Below are 19,986 nucleotides of genomic sequence, written 5' to 3'. Positions count from 1 at the left end.
GTTCACCTCTTGTTTGTCCAGCACTTCTGGCCGTTATCAGCTGCTGGTATTGTGGTTGTGCATCTGGGTTGCCACATTTAACAACTGAAGGGTCAGTTTGGAGCAGCTTGAAAACCAAGATTAGTGCAATAATAACATCAACTAACATTTTCATTTGATCTGTATTTGTTTGGATATTTTTGGAGCCATTTTGTCCTTCACATTGAGATCATACCCCACCTAAGGATGCTAAATTAGCCTGGCTCGTTCAAAACCTGACAATCAGAAGCTTTGGAAGGTTATGTATTAACACACTAAATCATTTATGTTTAATTCCGACAACAGTGTCAAAACTTCCAATAAAAACTTCAATTATACGCCGAACCATTTTTTGGTTGTCTTCCTTGATGTTTTCTAGCTAACCTCATGTCTGCTGCACTACAGTTACAGAGTAGTCAGTTTCTTATCTAAGGTCCCTTTCATAGGTCTGATTTGTCCCTGACATGGGGTCATGTGTGAAAAGGAGCAAAGATCAATATTCAGAAAATCTGTTACACCGATTTCCCACCTCAATGCCAAGGGACATTTGAGGGAGAATAAAAGTATTGCTGTGTTATGAAGGACAGCAGTGTCATTACAGGAACAAACACGTCTGACAAGAGACGCTCTCTCATCGAGCGATTGACCTTGTTCCATCTTCTTCTGTTGAATTTTAAGGTGTGCTGCCTCACCTCCGTCTAGTTGACCGTCCTTTTCAAAGTTAAAGTGATATCTACTGTTTTGATGTTGGGTTTATCATTTAATTAGTTTTCATAATATGAAGTGTTTTCTATTCTCTATGTTCATCTCAAAATTCTCATAAAGAGTGATTAAAAGATGCACTTCATCTGAAGTAGCACTTCATCACCTTGCAGCAATTCCACTTTTCCACTTAGATGTCAAAGCACCAATAAATGAATAAAAACACACAGTTTAGTTTGTCTGTTATATTAAAGATTAGGAACAAGTATTTATAGATAATTGATTAGGTCGGATCTGTCCATTAGATTTTGGTGGTGATCTGGATCATTACGGGCCCAGAAATCATGTTTCATGATTCTCTGTCTGGTCAAGGTGGTCATCAGGCTGGTCCGTGAAGAAGACATGCACCTGCAGTCCTCCTGCCAGAAGGGGGCACTATGTGTGGAGTTGAGCTCCATGGTAGTGTCACAGGGAGATTGGATTGGGGCCACAAATTCCATGAAGAAATGGGGGGGGGGGGACTAAACTTGGGGGCCGATGCTGTCTGTATGGTCTAGTAATATAATGTGTTCTTTTTGTGTTTTGCCTTTTTTATATAAATAAAAAAAATAATTTCTGACTGGGATCACTCACATTTCTTCGCATGATTTTGATGGTTTTTTTTACTTATCAAACATTTAAGTTAACAAAATAAACTTATATCCTCTGTCAAACACTTCTTTAATGTTCAGTTTCAGATCTATTTCTACAGTTTTTCTTTTAATCTGTAATAGAACCACTATCCAAATCAATTCCTAAACATCGATACAGTTTCTGGGATTCCTGTTGAAACATCTATATTTGCATCTTTGTCCCAGCAGCCATATTGACTTGAAACAGCAAGTAATGTCTGGTTTCTATAATGAAGTGAATTAAAGGTGTGGTTCCACTTAGTGGAGCAAAGCCTTCACATTGAGACAGCATGCAAAACAGCAGCGCTCGTTTTGATGTGAAACAATCAGACCCTTATTTACCCCACTGTTTTATGTCAAAGTGGATGCTGTGAAAAAGTTGTAATAATATATCAACATCAATTTTAAAGCTATTGTGGCTAAGCGACGCTGACACCGAGGAAACGTCTGGAACATTCAACAGCTTTTCTGAGGAGCACGATCACTGAGGTAATTATAGATATGAAAACAGTAGGGACTTTTTTAGGGTAGAGGGAAAAAGACACTAAGACCTCTATATTTCACTGTTCCATTTTAGCTGACAGCATATAAAGGGTGTTTTTTGAAGGATTATACAATTATAAACATAAAACTGACGTCATTAATAATATGTGATATGACTCCCTATTTATTTATTTCCATAAATAAACATAACTGATAATGGACACTTCTAATCCTTAAATTCATGGACGACTTTGCAGATTTGAAAGAGGGGACAAAATACGATGCCTCTCTCACAAAGCTGCTTCAAAAACAGCAGGTTTTGGTATGCCAAATCATCAAGTAGGTGGATGTTTAATGAGCAAAATATTTTTTAAAAAAAGTGGAAACCTGGGCAACAAAATGAAAATGAAGAATGTTGGAGCAGCATTTCAGCAATACCAAAAACATGATCGTACAGCAAGGACAAACCAAACAAATGATTAGGATTGATGGTAATAACAGTCAAAGAAAGTAAAAAGTCTCAAAGTACTCTACCTGCAACACATCTTAGGACACACAAGTATAAATGTCTGCTATTTACATTTTTTTCCTATTCAGTGTGCATCTATACCACAACATTTTCCAGAAGTCCACGACATACAATAAATTCAGGGTTTCACCTTTGGTTATGTAATTATCAAGGCTAGGTTTAAAAAAATATATAACAACGTCCATGTTACTTTTGCATACAGTTAAATTCCAAGTGAAAACATATCGACAAAGCAGCTGGTCAGCTCTAAATTTGCATCTGAGAAAAAAAGGTATTTCATCTAAGGTATTTCATCTTGACGTGGATGATTCTCGGGCAGTGGCGGCCCGTTGAGTTTCATCCTCTGTTCTTCTGTGATAGAAAATGAGTGCGGCAGATATTTATGACGGTGTTAATGTGCCTGACATCTTTATTTAAATGTGGATCTTAATGTAAGAACATATTCATCTGATGTCTTTCAGCAAGTTGCATTGAGTCTGTCAATAAATGTCTCACTTTTCTGTCCCGACCGTCTATACAAGTTCTGAATGAAAACGTTCATGTGTTTATGACAACACGTGAATTACAAGTTTGTTGCCGTGTCTGTGAGTCGCTCAGGCCAGCCGTGTTTGGTTGACAATATGAAATAAGATAAAAATAGATTAAGTCAAAGTGCTGACTGCACAGAGGCAGAGAGCAAACTCACCATTTAGTAATCAATGACATCTACAAAGCCGACCCAACTAAAACATTATGTTGATAGTACAACCAAACATTATCTCTATCATATTAAAATATTCACATCTGTTCCCTACAAGACACTTTTTCACATGTAAAGAAAACATCTTTGAACTCTAATAAGTCTCTTAGATTCATCACCTCATATATCTGTATATGTGTAGTAATTAAGGCAATCATTTTGGGCCACGACTTACTAATTTGTCAACTCCAGTCTCAACCCTCTAGGGTTTGTGTAACGACGTCACACAGTCGCTCTCATCCCCACTTGTCCGAACGATCGTTGTCCCGGTCGGTCATTGTTGCTTTTTCGTTCTCCGCTCATGCTCAGATGACCAGTCACAATGTTTTGTTGCTCTCTGCAATTTTTCCAGAGGTGTGTGGGATATTCCCTCTCCTTTTAACTGGCAGCACTGCAACAAAGAGAGAAAGAAACCAATGCAAATGTATCATCATTTATGAGAAAATGGAAAAATGAACATGGAACAATTTGCCCCATTGCCAGGCTGATGCTGCAGAGGCTGGACAAGATGCCTCCCAATAAAGATAATCATTAAGTCATTAAGAAGCAATTCCTTCTGAAACATTCAAAGAGATGTTAAACACAGCAACAGCAGAATATTACTCACAGGCTTAGCCTAATTTATAATTGATCAATGTTTACCCCTTATAAATATTTAATTAGCAATATTTATCTTTTAACATGTCGTTTTCACTTTTGTTTCACCTTAAATACCTCAAAAATATGCTCATTTCATTTTATGAAATTTCATTTCATTTTCATTTTATTTTATTTTATGATGATTTCATACTCATTCACTATCAGCTTGTGTTGTTGCAGAGAAAAATGGAGGTGCTGAAAATTCCAGCCACTTCATGTTTTCTATCAGACCTAAACATTCTAGCTGACTGAACACAGACTGAGGCAGTGAACAGACTCTTTATTGTTTGTTTGATCCTGGAATAGATGAATGCACTTAATTTAGATCAAGCTATTAATATGGACTGAATGTGAATGTCTAAAAATGCAGCATTTGTTATTTCACATGCATTTTAAATTAAAATGACTTCTAGCAGCTGTGGTAATAGAGACAGGAGGACAACAGGGAGACAAATCAACAGTTATCTCAAAACTAAGCCATAACAGAAGCTTTCAGAGCTGTATACAATAAAGTCACAAGAAAGATCCTCCAATCTTCATGATTTTTTTAAAATATCCAATAGTGTATGTATTGTATGTGTTGTTCTCAAGGATTGTAAATTTAATCATTTTCTTTACCTGATGTGAAAATGTGATCCCTATGCTCATTTTAAAAGTTCATTTTCAGCTCAAAATGCACAAAACAAATTAAAACACCTAGCTGCCGTTGCAATGGCTGCTACAGAGGCACCACACTGCATATTTGGGTGAATGCAAATTAGCAGCACATGAAGTTTAGGCTTCCAGCAGACAAAATCATCTGTGGCCAATCTGCTGCTTTAAAAACAAACAACAAAAAGTGAAATCAAGACACAAGCTTTAATTTGTCAATAAATGGGCCCCAGGAGGTCCCGACAATCTATGGCTAACAGGCAAACAGCGGTGACAAGGAGAACCGTTTGTTCAGCAATGGACACACAGCATAAAGCTGTGCAGCTAAGTGACATTCAGCCTCACATTAGCCTCCTGTGTGTGTGTGTGTGTGTGTGTGTGTGTGTGTGTGTGTGTGTGTGTGTGTGTGTGTGTGTGTGTGTGTGTGTGTGTGTGTGTGTGTGTGTGTGTGTGTGTGTGTGTGTGTGTGTGTGTGTGTGTGTTGTACTGTTGATTCAGCTCAATTTAGAATTGCTTTTTTCATTAGGTGTTCATGTCATTCTGGCTCCCACCTGTAGGGTGAAATGTTTCACAGAATAACCGTTCTCTGTCACGTCTATTTGTGCTTATTAAGATGCAAACTATTTAAGACAAGCATCCTCTCTTAACAGAGCAGCTGTTGTATAATTCTCCACCTCAATAATTTCAGGATTTCCTCATTGTCTCTCTGGAGTTGCAGACCTTCTGTACGCAATCATAGCTGCAGCAGGCTCACAGCAATTACCACAAACATACTGAGTTGTTTTTTCTTTTTTTTTAATCTAATTCCCTTATTAAGACTTTGCACCTAAACCCTTGGTTGTTTTCATTTCATGTTTAGTTTGTTTGTGAGGCAACATAAATACAAACAGGTAGTGTGTCCTGTATTTACCTGGAGAGACCGTGCACCACAAACGATAAAAGGACAAATATAAAATTCCATTCAACTCTGAATATTTACAAAATAAGGTTAGAAACCACTGAAGCGAGAACATGAATTCATGTGAGACTATTAATCCGGTTCAAACAATTCAGGATACATCTCCTTTATCTGGCTGAATTAAACCTAGGAAACTCTGGTTCATATCTATAAGTTTGTCTCTGTTGCCATAGAAACATTCTAAACGTACATAGATCTACTGTCAGCACAGCAGCCTATTCTATAAGTGAAGCATAAACGACTCTATTAGGTAAACACATCATTCAGGCTACAAGCAGCACGGTCGTAGCGAAAATCAGTGCAGCTGCTTGAAAAAAAAATGTAACTGCATAAACTAAAAGACTTATTATTCCGCCATCGCTTCATTAAAGCATGAGTAGATCTGACTGTATATTTGTGTACCATGAAAATAAGTAGTTACTTACGCATATTCTTATGTAATATCCTCATTATTTCCATTAGTAGTGTTAAATGGAAGTGAACACACCATGAATATAAAAGCAAAGTTCAAAAGGTGCTTTGCTTCAGTCAGTTCCTGTAGTAGCATGAAACCGATGAACATCACAATAAAGCAGATTTTCATGGCAATTTATCTAAGCAAGAGGAAAAAGGTTAAGGGTTTGTCTGACTGCAGTACAGAAGCCATTTTAAGAAGAATGTGTTAAACAAGAATCAGAAATGATTTTAAATATTTCAGAGCTATAAATGATTTTAGACACTTTTACAAACCTATAGTGTGTCAAAAGTGTCTCATGTTCCTGTTGACTGAGGAACTTGTGTTCAGTCAGTAGTTGGTTAAATTCACTTCTATTTTGATTATGTTCTTACATTTCATATTACTTGTTGAAACGTGAGTTCCTGTTTGCGTGAGTTTCTTTTGGATTTTGTGTCAACATGACTGTCTTGTATTTCGACTCTTATGAAAGTCGAATTACTAGATATTTTATGAATAAAGATGATTTTAAAAATCAAATCAAGAAGAAGAAGAAGAAGAAAAGCGAAGAGGACTTTACAGGACTTTCCCTCTAATGTTCTGCTCCTTGACAAATAGTTGTCACCTCTAAGAGAACTGATTGGTCAGTAACGGTGCTCTGAAAGTTAAGTCAAAGATGACCTGCCCTGGGTCGGCATAACTTATCATGGTGACGTGCCGTGCTTTTTTACAGGTTTCTGCTTACCCTGAAAATCAAAAATGTTCTGAAGTTGCGCTTCACATTCATACATGTGTAAAATAAAAGCACCACCTCTGCATGGCTTAAACAAGCAGCCCACAGTCGGAGGGAAACAGGGCTAAACCAGAATAACACAGTTGAAGGACAGGATACAACCTAAACAGGCCACCAGTTCACCACAGAACACATTGATAAATAAAAAAATCTATTCATGCTCACACTCACATTAACCAATTCACAAATATTGTATTTGTGAACTGCATCTAAAAGCTGAAGAAGGGGGAACGTAGACACCAGAAGAACAACTTCACACAGAAACGCCCCGGAATCTGAACCCAGAACCTTGTCGCTGTGAGGTGACAGTGCTAACCCCTGATTCACTGCACCACATGAATGACATTTTAAATGCACCCTGGTGCTGCAGTCACATGAGAACAGGTGACCCACGCTGTGATCGGCGGTTCAAGGCCGTTATCACGGCGCAGTACATTACATAAAGACAATAAAGCAGACCTTCCCGTGATTTTATGAGCAGACATCATGGTAACTAATTAAGCTTTAATTTCTTTCTAATGGGAGGCTATGATATGTGAGTGAGTCATTTGTTCTGTGGGTTTATTGAAAATAATGAGCATAAAAAGAGTAGGGGGTGACAACATAGCAAACTTTGGAAATGCTAGCTCTGATTGCAAACTTGAGTTGAAGATATAACAGTTTATCATTAATAATGGTCCTTTACTCGTAACAGTACATTCCTTAATGTCATAACTATTAATATTAATGTCATGAAGTTATTCCAACAGTGCCTATATGATAAAGCAAGATTCCAGTTCAATTCTTGTGTATTTCACAAAATTGGGCCGATAAACAAAATAATATATGAACCCTGGAGCTGCAGGAGTCTCAGAGCTTTTCAAATAACCAGGGATTTGAAACAGAAAGAAGACACCTGACATGAACATCACGGCTAACATCGTGATCAAATGCAGGAAGGTGGGGAGAAAGTGAGAAGAATATGTGGTCAGGAATGAAAACCACTGGAAACAGACACATATACCACTCAAATACTAAGTACATTGAAATTGTTGGCATTTGAATGACTAAAGTAGAACTGAAGATAGAAAATAGTCATGTTTAGTTAGATAATTCTTGACTCACTGCAACAGAAGTGAGTGTCTGTGTTCACATGCTCACAAATAAAAATAGGCTACTCGTTCCTCATCCACAGCCTCACACCTGAACAAACACACACGAGGGGTGGCTGTGAGCAAGATGCACTCGGTTGAATCAAAACTTTCTTTTTTTTTTTCTTTTTTTTTTACTAAAAATAAAGATGGGCTTCTTTTTTAGCGATGTCTGCACGGCAGAAATAACCTTTCTTGTCGAGGTTCCAGATGTAGCAGGAAGAGGAGGAACAGGAGGAAACAGAGGGATGCTTGTTTTCCTCCAGGGCCAAAGGAAAGACTACCTCTGGGACACACATAACTGGGAAATAACCGGTTTAATAGGGACCTCTTGGCAAACATAAACTAAATGGTTTCTTTCACCTTCACAGTATACTCTACAGCAGAATGTAAGAGTTACATTTGCTTTTACAATTAACAGAGATGGATGGTTGGTTGTTGGTTTTTAATCTCAGGTTGTAATCGTACATTACAAATATCTGAGAAATTAATTCAAAACACACTTGGGCACGTTCATATAAATTATTAATCAGTGCTTCCTTTGCAACACTGAGTTCTTTTAGATTACAGGTACAAACATTCTCTGACTCCAACATCTGCTACACTAAATCTCACTTTTCTAACACTAATATAAAAGTTTCTTGACACCGAGTAAGAGGAAAGGTTTTAATCTCCACAGGCTCATCTTGAATGGGTTCCCCTGTCTGTAGGTTCCTCTGAGAACATACAATAATACTGCACGACAACAAGTCCACTCCAGACATACAGACAGGTCCTCTAAGGCTGCAAGTGAAACAGAATACATATCTATAAAGATCTCCACAGAAATATTCACTCGGACAATCTGTTGGACACATCCAACATCCGTCTAGAACAACTCAAAAACGAGATATAGGCGCGCAGTGCAGAATCCGCTAACCTAGTAAATCAAACAATTACTGATTCTCGGGTTCCTAAGACAAATGAGTAACTAATGTGAACCCTGCCAGGTGCACGCACACCAGAAAGTTTTAGTTTCTCAGCAGGAAGCAGGATTGTTTTCAGCGTCATATGCAGATCTCCATTAATCCTCCACCCTGTCGTTGAAGTCGACGGTCTCCTCAAGGCTACACAACAACCTGCTAACCACAAGCCTTCATTTTTCACAATCTAAAGCCCGGGGGCCGTTTCATTCCATGACACTGGATTTAAAATCATTATGATATTGTCAGAAATCATCCGGTTGGAAGAGACACAACCTGCAGACATGACATTATGTGTGGGAAGATTAAAGCCCCAAATCACAAAATGATATTAACATAACTGCAAGGGGTTGATGGGGCTGATAAATTCAAACGACTCAACATTTATTTCATTTGATTTCTGAAACTCTTCATTCTTTACGCTTAGATTCAAATTTCAATTAAGACATCATCAAACTAACTTATCCTGGACTTGGTCTTCTCAATGAAGTCTGACTCAATCCCTGTCCAGGCCTCCTATTCGTTGCCTGCACTGCATGGATTTGTTCAGCATTTCATATCTGTTACTGGCTGTGCTCAGCTGTCAGAGAACTACCTGGCCAATCAGAGTTTAGTAGGCTAGGATTAAGATAGCCTTGAAAAATTCAGCCGATACTGTTACGTGATTATTATCCGGTTCTCATGGCTAATAAATGCTCAATTGTTGATCATTTTTCATTGTTGCATTTTAGGCGTAACCTGTACTGACGCGCTATTGTGAGTCAGAAACATAAACACGCTGTGAGCATAGATGGATGATTTATATTCCGTTCAGAGACTTGTTTATTGGAGTATCAAGGTTGAAATGTGCGTCCTGCCACCTACCACTTGTGTGTGTAGATGTTATATTTGCGTCATTAGCGTACAAAACATCACCCGGGTTAATCTGCTGAGTCTTCTTGTAAGGAGATTCAAAAGGACCTGATTGTAAATGTGTGAAAGGTGATGTCGCAGACCACCCCCCCATTCAGAGATGGCTTCTCCACTTTGACATAGATGGCTTCTTTCACTCCTCTCTCAAACTATCTATCTTCCCTGTCCAAATTCTGAACATCAGTATCCTGAATTGAGTGTCCCTCTTCCTTGAGGTGAAGGAGACTGCTGAGTCCTGTCCTGATGAGTCGTCTCTTCTGTGTTGAGCCATGTGCTTGTGTAGGGGTTGTTTGGTTTTCCCTTTGTAGACATCTGAGCATTCCTCAATGCATTTAATTCCATATACCAGATTGCTCTTTTGTGTGGGGTGGGGTGTTTTGTGTGGACCAGTCTTTGTCTAAGGGTGTTGCCTGGCTTAAAATACACAAGAATCTGGTGTTTGTTGAAAATCCTCCTGAATAGTGATATAGGATCACTATGCTGCTACGCCTGCTCTCCTTCTCTTCCACCCTCACTGGTTTTTTCTCCTCTCTGGATCTTGTGTGAGCCTTCACAAAGGTCCAGTCAGGATACACACACGTTCCTGTATTGCTATGAATTCATATTAATGACACACAACCGACAGAAAGCAAGATGGGATCAATGCAGTTGGAAAAATACAGAAATATACACAATCAACATATTTCTAAGACCGTAATAATGAATGGCTACTCATATACGTCAAATCAACAATGCCAAACTAAAGGACTGACGAGAAGGAAAATGGTAATTGGGTCTGGTGACTGCTGATCGGAGCTGCTCGCCGAGGAAAAAGGTAACTACATTCATGTGACATTATGTTCCTTTACTGAAGCAGTTGTTGGTTTCCTGATGGGTGTGGGCTGAGACGAAGCCTCGACAACTTTGTTGCTGCCTGTAGATGACAGACACACTACATTACCAGATAATTTACTGCTCCTTTACAGTAAATATGCAGCAGGACAATGGCCAAGAGAATATATGTGACTGCAGAGGTAAACCACAGTGCACAGAGTAGCTGTAAGACCACATTCAGTATGTAGATAGAACCATTGTGACAGCAATGATGAAGATATTACCACTGACCGCGGTGCATATGATTAACTAATGAGCATTCACAAATTTGTTAATACTCAGTTGCTTCAGTCTTTACTCGAGATGTGACCCCCCCCCCCCCCCCCCCAAAAAAAAAGTGAGGCAGTGGGGCCAAAAACAACAGCAAATTCAAATGCGTTTCAAGAGTTTTGTGGGACTCTACTGTTAAAAATGTCGTGGTCAAAACAAGTCCCAGTCGATGTCATGGTGATCTAAAAGCCATTCATGCTCTGCTTTAGAGACAAATATGGATACAGGTTGAATTACCTAAGATAATTTCTGTTGTATTTCTGTTGTATTCTGTTGTATTACAGAAATGGAGCAACACCTCCATGGTTGGACGAATCCATCTAGGTGCAGAGTAAAAGCACAGTAGTGAAAGGTAAAACTTGGAAAATATGTGGAATGCCGCACAATGCCGCGCCGTATAGCTAAACATTACACTACAAAGTATTTGTGGCTTCATCTTATTGACATCTGCTTTCTAATTTCCACGTGTGCTTTGTTATCTAGAAAACACATTCACAGAAAAACCCTTTGGGTTGAGCACAGGAGGGAAACTGTCAACTCACCATTCACTTTTTAATTTCATTTGAACAAAAACTACATGATTATGGGAGACGGCAGTAAAGCTCTGCCTCATTTGAGAATATCCACTTTGACAATAAAGCATTTCTGTTAATACTCTTCTTATCTGTGTCACAAGTGTTCTGAATTATTGTCATCACACCAGCAAGATTTCCACATGTGGGTCACCTCATACAAAGAAAGTCTTAATGCTGTCCATGAAACTTATGAATTGAAACAATATGACTGTCTTTTAGCAAGGATTTAAGATGTGTTATCGTGAGTTTATCGGCGTTAATGTGGATGAATCCAATCAACAAACACCAATAACTGTTTACAAGCTGCTCAGGAAACTTTACAATCAAGGGATTCACATCACTTTTTGAAGCAGAACTCACACAATTAAAAAGAAAAAAATACTTTGAAAGATGCATAATGTGTCAACACACAACAAATGAGCACATCAGCACCACACGATATCAGAAAAGATGCTAATTTGAGGATGCAGTGTTCCAAACCTGGCTAGAAATATGATATAAGTAGAATAATTCTGCAGGGACTTACTTTATGAGGGTGCACATGCACATGTAGCACAGTGCCTGGCTTCCTGCTTGCTGACACTAATCCAAAGACAGCAGGGATTTTCTGCCTCTTGCTGCTTCTTGCCTCACACCCCTGCAGGGCTCTAAGATCCACACTGGCTTTCCCAGTCACACACACACACACACACACAAATATACACAAATGAACACACAATGGACTATAAATATTCAGGCCAGGACCGGCGGTATGTGCAGCACAATGCACACTGGGGACACAGCAAATACCGTGCTCATTTCAATCCTGCTACTGAGCTTTCTGTCAGCACTTTCCTTTGAGTAAAAGTCTCACACACCTGCTCATCCGATGCTGTTCATTTAGGTGGGAATGTCCACCAACGTGTTTCATGGAACCCAAACTGACTGTTTCCCTGTCAGCATTCATTAGACATGTTAGCTGCATGACGAGCTGAGCTTCAGGTGTTGTGCGTTTGTTTATGTTTGTGTCGGAGGCTGAGAGGTGCAGTTTGGAGAGCACATGTGCGACGTAGCGAGGCACATTACACCACGGCGGACTGTCACTGCAAATTAAAGGCAGGAAACAAACAGACAGTGGTCAAAAAACATCATCAATGCCACAATGCCTTGGTCAACTCAGAAGGAGATGTAGGCCACAAAAATGGCTGAGTGAGATACATTCTCTGAACTAGAGCAGCTATTCAAATGTTCTGTTCAAGCTACTTACAGAATACGTGGCATCGTAACACCACATACTATAGAATCAGCTGAAAAATGGGTTAGCATGAATTATTTCAATGTCAACAGCAGGTAATTAAAAAATGAAGTCTGGCCTGAAATGTGAAAATGACTCAAAAGGTTCATCTTCCCTCATCGTCTGTGCATCTGTCATGGGAGAGAAGACAAAGCATCAAATAAATATTTTCATTAAGGGTGTGATTTGTAGCACCATGAATTAAATGATAAGTGCTAAGTACTGATTTAGTACTCTTAGCTGGAAATCGCTGCTGCTTTATCCCATTTCCTTCATGACACAGATGCATGATTTTATTCTATCACTGTCTGTTAATCGTTTGATGTGCAGATCTTAACTGCGGTTGCGCTACATTAAGCATCCTAAAAAAAAAAGCTGAGAACTACCATTATCTGCTCATTCCCGTCAGTTACGTCGTCCTTCTTTCAAAGCAACCCCACCCCCACCCCTAAAAACATTTCTCACACATGTAGTTTAACATCGGATTAATGAAACACCTTCGATTGCTTACCACCAGCTGAAGTGAACGGCTGCCGATTGTGCTGCCAACCATGAAAAACATGTTTCTTTTTTTTAAATTAAGGTCGCTGACAATACATCCCTGACTTGGACATTGTACAAGCTGGAACTCGTTTTTCACCAACCAATCAAAATGTTTCTTTGGCATATTTGGCTGTAAGTCTCAGGAATGAGCATAAATTAGAGGGATGTTATTTTATTATAACATACAAATAATCCAATGAACACATTTTAAACACTGTAAAGTAATAAAACAGTACAATAGAAATGTTGTTGAATTATTTATGACAGTCATTCAGTTTAGTCTCCCTTTTAAAGTTTTTTTTGTTCTTAGTGACAGTCAGTGGCATGTTCCTGACGTCTTTCCATTTGAAAGTCTGATTTTAAAAGTAAAACAGATTATCAATCACAAACATGATAATCTACCACCTCTTAAATTGGGACAAATGTGTCTTTAACATGTATTTTTGTGGGAAATTCAGACAGGGACATTTTTATTTTAAATATAAAACGACAACACATGCAAAGAAAAGATTGTGACACTGAATAAACGTAAGTCAGCCGGTGGTCCACAAATTCAAGTAGTACGTCCATATAAATTGCACTATTTTAGAACCTGAAGACTTCAAGTTGTGAACAGAAATCTCCCCACATTGAAAATTACTGAGTCTTCAAGGTTTGTTTTGTTGCTTCTTCAAATTCCTTTGATTGAGTTAATCTAGGTTTTCTTCTTGGTCAAATAGGCCATTATTTAATCCTAAAACTAGATTAGTTTATTCCTCTGAAATGACAGAGCAACACTTGCTGCCCAACCCTTTAAATTAAACCACACAAGATTAAAACTTCAACTGGTTGGCCCGATACACCAGTGAAAATGCAATTACTTTAGAAACAGCTGCAGAAGATCACACATATCAGCAGACTGGTCTAATTTCTCAAGCATGGCCAACAACCCCAAATGTACTGCATGAGCAGAAAATCAAGAAGCTTTGATCATTTCTGAGAGGTGATATATTGTGTAGCTTTAGTGCACATTTATCTGTACATTCACTACTGAGCAAAGCAGAGAGATTTTTGGTTCGTTTTACAGAACAATGAAAAGCATGAAGCAGCAGTAAAAAGATGATATAGTTCAAGAAGGCTGTTTTGCTAACTAGAGACACAACCAACAGCTCTAATGAACTCTACAACTCAAGATTTGGGTTTATTTCAAGGCTTTTCAACCACCTTCTGTTCCCTGCAATAATAGTTTCCCTCTCACTTTAGTAGAAGTGATATGTCTACTTCTTGTCATTGCCAAACTCTGTTGGCCTGGGGAAGACTGACAACCACAACCACACGGAGCTGCCAGACGCCTGCCTGCATGGAACGCCAAGGAAGCAGCACAGAGACAATTCCCGATCATCATCCCACCTGCAAACATTGCCAAATGTGTTTGTGTAGTGCTGGGGGAGCTGGAGTGATTAAAGTAGCATATACATGCATGAATTGCTAGCTGTGGGAGTGGAAATTCTGCTAGCCTATGTCTGATTACTTTCCCAGTAACTGAGAAAAAAATTGGCTTCATAAATCAGAAACAGAGTCCATGTTGTGACCACAGGCCGTTGCACTACTTTACAAGTCTTTGACTCATTTTAACTTGACTCCAGCTGCACTAGACTGCTATTGAGCTTTGCCTGAACAGTGTTTGATGGTTTTTGCCCTTATTGCCCTTATGTGATCACCCTTCGAGTCATCTTCCAGTATCCTAATGAGACCAGACATCGTCAGGATTATTACCACCCACTCATCATCTGCTCCGAAAAATCATATGTAAACATTTTGAGGCATGCAGCAATTTAAAAAAAATAACTAAAAACTTCAGCTAAAAGGCCAAAAGGGCAATGGCCTGAGCCAATGTAGAGACTCTGGGCAGCACACAACACTACACATTGCACTAACTTGTAGATAATTACCAGCCATTAGCAAAAACAACTGTTGACTTGGCAGCTGTGTTTTAAACAGGCGTAAGCTGCTCTAATGGCCCACTCAGAACCCCATTTTATGCACAATTTCAGTTATCCAATATGTTTTAAAGCAAGCAGGTAATTGTGTTAAGTTGAACTGGCCCATTTCAAAATTTTAAAGATTTTTTTTCTTCTCTTGGACCAATCCGGAGAAGATCATCCATGTCTTTACTGCATCCCATTTACACTACTGCAACTCTGTCTTCAGGGTTGAGCCATGAAACTGTCTCCGGCATTCAGCTGGAACAAAATACAGCTGCTCTGCTGTTCACAAACTCCAGAAGACAAGATCATATCAGCCCTGTTTTAGATTCACACCATTGGTTACCTGTCAGTTTTAGAATGGATTTGAAGACTCTACCGATTGCTTTTAAAGCATGTCATGCTCCAGCTTCCAGCTACATGGTTGAACCTGAAGCTGCTTCCCAATGAGCCAGAGCTCAGACTCAGATCCTCTGCCAGGTCTCCACCGGCTGCTCCGGAGTCCCGGCCCAAGACAGAAGGTGACTGTGTGTTCAAAAACATCTTTTAAATGACATATCTCTCTAAAAAAATCCAGTCATTAACCCTCGCATGCCAACATTTCATAACAGTCCACTATATTTATTTTTATATTTATATATCTAATTAATTTCCCTTCAGGGATCAATATAGTATATACTGTATATCTATTATCATTTATTGGGCTTCATCCTGATCTGTTTATTCATGTCTTGATGTGCATCACTTTGAAACAAATTTTTTGACATGTCCTCATAAATCAAATTTATATTATCATAGCTATTAGGAATTCAAACAGGATGCTGTATTGTGCAAAGTCAGTACTGGTGAAACCTGACATCAAGCGTTGGGTATTATCTAAATTGACACATTATGATTGTCTTTTCCTATTCCATAATATTTCTTCTGAAATATTACGAAATATAGGTGAAATATTTAAAAACAAAAATATACTTTCTTTCAAACAAAGTAAATAGTATCAGTATTAGTATTTTTTACTAGCATGTTAATAGATGGGTGCCTTAGGTAGTGCTGTCGCCTCACAGCAAGATGTTTCTGATGTTTTTGAGTCCTGTTCTGTGTGCAGTTTTGTATGTTCTCCCCGTTCCTGTGCGTGTTTTCTCCGGGCTCTTTGGTTTCCTCCCACCTCCAGAAGCATGCAGTTCAGGTGTATTCGTCGGTTCCATATTGCCCATAGGTGCGAGTGTGTGAGTGTGAGTAGTTGCACGTCTTTTTGTGTGATTCCGCGATGTGCTGGTGACGTGTCCAGAAAATCTGCCTGCCTCATGCCTGTAAGTCCATTGGGATAGGCTCCAGCAACCCCCGTCACCCGTGTAAGTGGAAAAAGCGGTAATGAATGAACAAAATAAATTAATAAATGAAAAAAGATTAATAGATAAACGAATACATAAATGTCACAAACCTGTACGATAAAATAATGTAAATAGTAAATAAGGATGAAAGTACAGCAGTCTAGTCAGTGACATGAGTTGTTTTGCAGAGACAACAAGCAGCTGTGATTCTGCTGTGTTTTACTGTAATAATCTTAACCATCAAAGCAAATGTTGACAGGATCAGTCTTTAATCAGAACATTTCTAGAAGGAAATAATCGATAGTGGCTTTACAGTTAAACTTTACTTAGAAGTAATGAGTGGATGTCAAACTTGAGCCTGGGTCAGTGTTGGGCTTATATTTAAATTAATCAAACAAATAAAGTCATTCAACCTGATTTCCTAAAGAGAAGCCAAACTTCACAGTGTAAGACGGTATTTATTGTTTCGATATTAAACACGCATGCTGGATGGTATCTAACAATTACACAAGCTGCTGTGTTGTTGCATAATGTTGATACAGAGACCAATAAACAAAAACAAAAAAACCCTAACAAACAAACACTGAAATTAACTTTTTTTAAAAAACTTTTTCACTCTCAACTACACTGTTCCCTTTTTTCAACAACAATGGCCCAATTCAAACACACTAAACCAGAAGCTGGACGTTGATGCTAACCAACTTTCCCATGGTTACTGTGGTGCTGCATGTTTTGCCTCTGTCAGTGTAAGTGTTCCCATAGCTGGACCACAAGTCTTGTCAAACTGCTAAATTAGTTTCAGTCCCATCTGCCACAGTGTCTCCTGTCTGCTTTCCTCAGACATCTTGATTTGTTTGTTTTCTTAAGAAAATCAAGAAAAGAGCAATGCCACTCTGAGGTTCTGACTTAATTATATGTTTCTGTTTCTGAATCTGTGTTTGCTGCAAATGGAAAATGTAAAAAAAATGTAAAAAACTTTAAGAGAACATAACAACCGCCATCTTTTCCTGGCAGAAATCAGAGTCTTCAGAGTCTTTCTAGCGAGCACTGACTCTTTTTAAAATTATCATCTCCTATCCAGTGGACTAGTACTATGTTTTTTTTCTAGACGCATTAAACAGAGGTGTTCATTCCTCACACCAGATTGGTACAGAAAGACTGTAACCTGTCTGGGTTAACTCATCTCAATGTGACACTTGGAAGTTTGCAAGGCCGGGTTTAGCTGACATAATAATTTATAGCTGAAAACGCAACAAAGATATTAAATCTGTGGCCATTTGTTTATATCACTGTCTAATCCGATACAGTTTTGAAGTTGAAAAGAACAAATTAGCACATCAATAAACATCTAAAACAATTTTGGCTTATTAACCTTTCAATGAAGTCAACTGGAGATGTCCGCACGCATTACACCAGTACATTCACATTCAGTACATTCTCGGAGGAAAGTTGTTTACACAGAGCATGATGTCCTGCAGCCGGGTCGCGGCATCCCCACCGTCGCACAGTTTCCACGTCATCAGAGCGCTCGGTCTCTGGGACCAAATAACTCCGGGAACATCGCGAGAGCTCATGACACCAGGCAACACAGGAAAGTGGATTTCAGTGTGCTCCGGCCCCTACTGAGAAATACAACTCCAACCACTGTAAAAATAGAACTTTTTAATGCACAATCCCTCACAAATAAATCATCCATGATCACATTGTGGATAAACGGATTGACATCATGGGTCTCAGTGAGACTCGGCATCGGCCTGAGGTCTACTCAGCCTTGAATGAAGCCTGTCCCCCCAGCTACATCTATCATGAGAAAGCCCGCAGCACCGGCCATGGTGGTGGTCTGGCCATTTTACACCGTGACGAACTGGAACTGACCCTTCTCCCCCTGCCAAAATTCTCCTCATTTGAGTGCCTTGCTGCTAAGTGCAACCCCCCCCCCCCCGTTCCATGACAATACTAATCATTTACCGACCTCCCAAACCAAACCCAGCCTTTGTCCCTGAGTTGCACGACCTCCTTACCATGCTCTGTGCAACATTCACCAACATGGTTATTCTTGGGGACATGAACATTCACGTGGACACTCCCTCCTGCCACTCTACAACTGAGTTGCTACAACTGCTGGACGGTATCAACCTAACACAGCATGTGGATGTACCTACACACTCCAGGGGGCACACCCTCGATCTAGTCATTACTGACTCTGCTGCCCCCATTACCAACCTGCTGGTGTACGATCTGGGCGTGTCGGACCACATGGCCGTATCTATGGAGATACTATTCCCCTCCCCTCATTCTTAGCCCATGCGCCAGATCTGTTTCAGGAACATCAAGAACATCAACCAGGATGCCTTGGCCTGGGACCTCCAACATCTCACCCCTCTGACCCTCTCAACAGTTAGTGACTCAGTAGGTTTCTACAACACAACCCTGAGTGGCCTCCTGGATGTCCATGCCCCTGTGAAGACCAGGACAGTCGTGTTCTCATGCTCTGCCCCCTGGTTCACCAGCGAGCTGAGGGAGATGAAGGTGGCTGGTCGTGTCCTTGAGCAGCGCCTCCTGGCATCAGGACTAACCATGCATAGGGTGGCCTACCCAAACACCAAAAGGCCTATTCCAAAGCCCTTAAAGATGCACGGTCGAAGTTTTATTCAAAAATCATCAGTAACAGCCCCAGAAATTCCAAAAAGCTCTTTTCCGCTATACACAATCTCCTTAAACCCCCAACCCAGGTACACAGAGAGACCAACGAGAAGCAGTGTAATGAATTCATGTCTTTCTTCAGAACTAAGGTTGATGGCATTCGCTCTCTCCTCCCTGGCTCCTCTTCTCCCCCTGCTCCAGCTGTCGTCCCGCAAGTTGAAGTCTCCCAGCCTCTCCTCTGTTTCTACAACACTTCACAGCAAGACGTACAGCGCATCATCGGGAGGATGAAGAGCTCCACCTGTGCCCTGGATCCCTTCCCCACAGCCCTGGTGAAGGCTAACATCGGTGACATTGGTCCCCTGATCACCAATGTCATCAAGCTCTCCCTACAGGCTGGCCATGTTCCACCAGCTCTCAAAACTGCCACCATCACTCCCCTCCTGAACAGCCCAACTCTGGACCCGGAAGCCCTCGGTAGCTACAGGCCCATCTCCAACCTCCCGTTCCTTTCCAAGGTGCTGGAGAAGGTAGTTGCCGCTCAGCTCCAAACCAACCTCAAAGACAACAACATCTTTGAGAAGTTCCAGTCTGGGTTTCGGTCAGCTCACAGCACTGAAACAGCTCTAGTAAGGGTCACCAATGATCTGTTGATGGCGGTGGATGCTGGATGTTCATCTCTTCTTGTCTATCTGCAGTGTTTGAAACAGTGGATCATGCCATCCTCCTGGATCGTCTGTACTCCACCATTGGTCTCTGTGACTTGGCCCTGAGCTGGTTCCAGTCCTATTTGGCTGGACGAACCAAGTGCGTCTCCCTTGGAGGCGCTAAATCATCTACCAAGCCTGTCACCTGTGGTGTCCCACAGGGATCTGTCCTTGGCCCCGTCTTATT

The 19,986-nt window shown here is 40.1% G+C and overlaps 1 protein-coding gene across 4 annotated transcripts in view; it reads right to left on the bottom strand.

Moving 5' to 3' along the window:
• Positions 1 to 1,241: 1,241 nt before the first annotated feature.
• The window catches only part of kcna4 (potassium voltage-gated channel, shaker-related subfamily, member 4), a 45,525-nt gene continuing 26,780 nt past the window's right edge, over positions 1,242 to 19,986 (bottom strand). Inside the window, exons 2-5 of one of the 4 annotated variants that reach the window (XM_068310264.1) lie at positions 12,196 to 12,742; positions 11,865 to 11,997; positions 11,001 to 11,083; positions 1,242 to 3,533 (exon numbers count right to left, since the gene is read on the bottom strand). The gene's annotated coding sequence lies outside the window, so the exon portion shown is untranslated. Of the gene's footprint in view, positions 3,534 to 10,446; positions 10,534 to 11,000; positions 11,084 to 11,864; positions 11,998 to 12,195; positions 12,743 to 19,986 lie in introns of those variants that run through there. The other 3 variants (XM_068310246.1, XM_068310270.1, XM_068310255.1) reach the window with 3 other exon arrangements.

This window comes from Antennarius striatus, chromosome 1 (assembly GCF_040054535.1).
Source record: "Antennarius striatus isolate MH-2024 chromosome 1, ASM4005453v1, whole genome shotgun sequence".
Taxonomy (NCBI): domain Eukaryota; kingdom Metazoa; phylum Chordata; class Actinopteri; order Lophiiformes; family Antennariidae; genus Antennarius; species Antennarius striatus.
The sequence above is the reverse complement of the archived record's forward strand: the minus strand, read 5'-3'. Positions and strand labels throughout refer to the sequence as shown.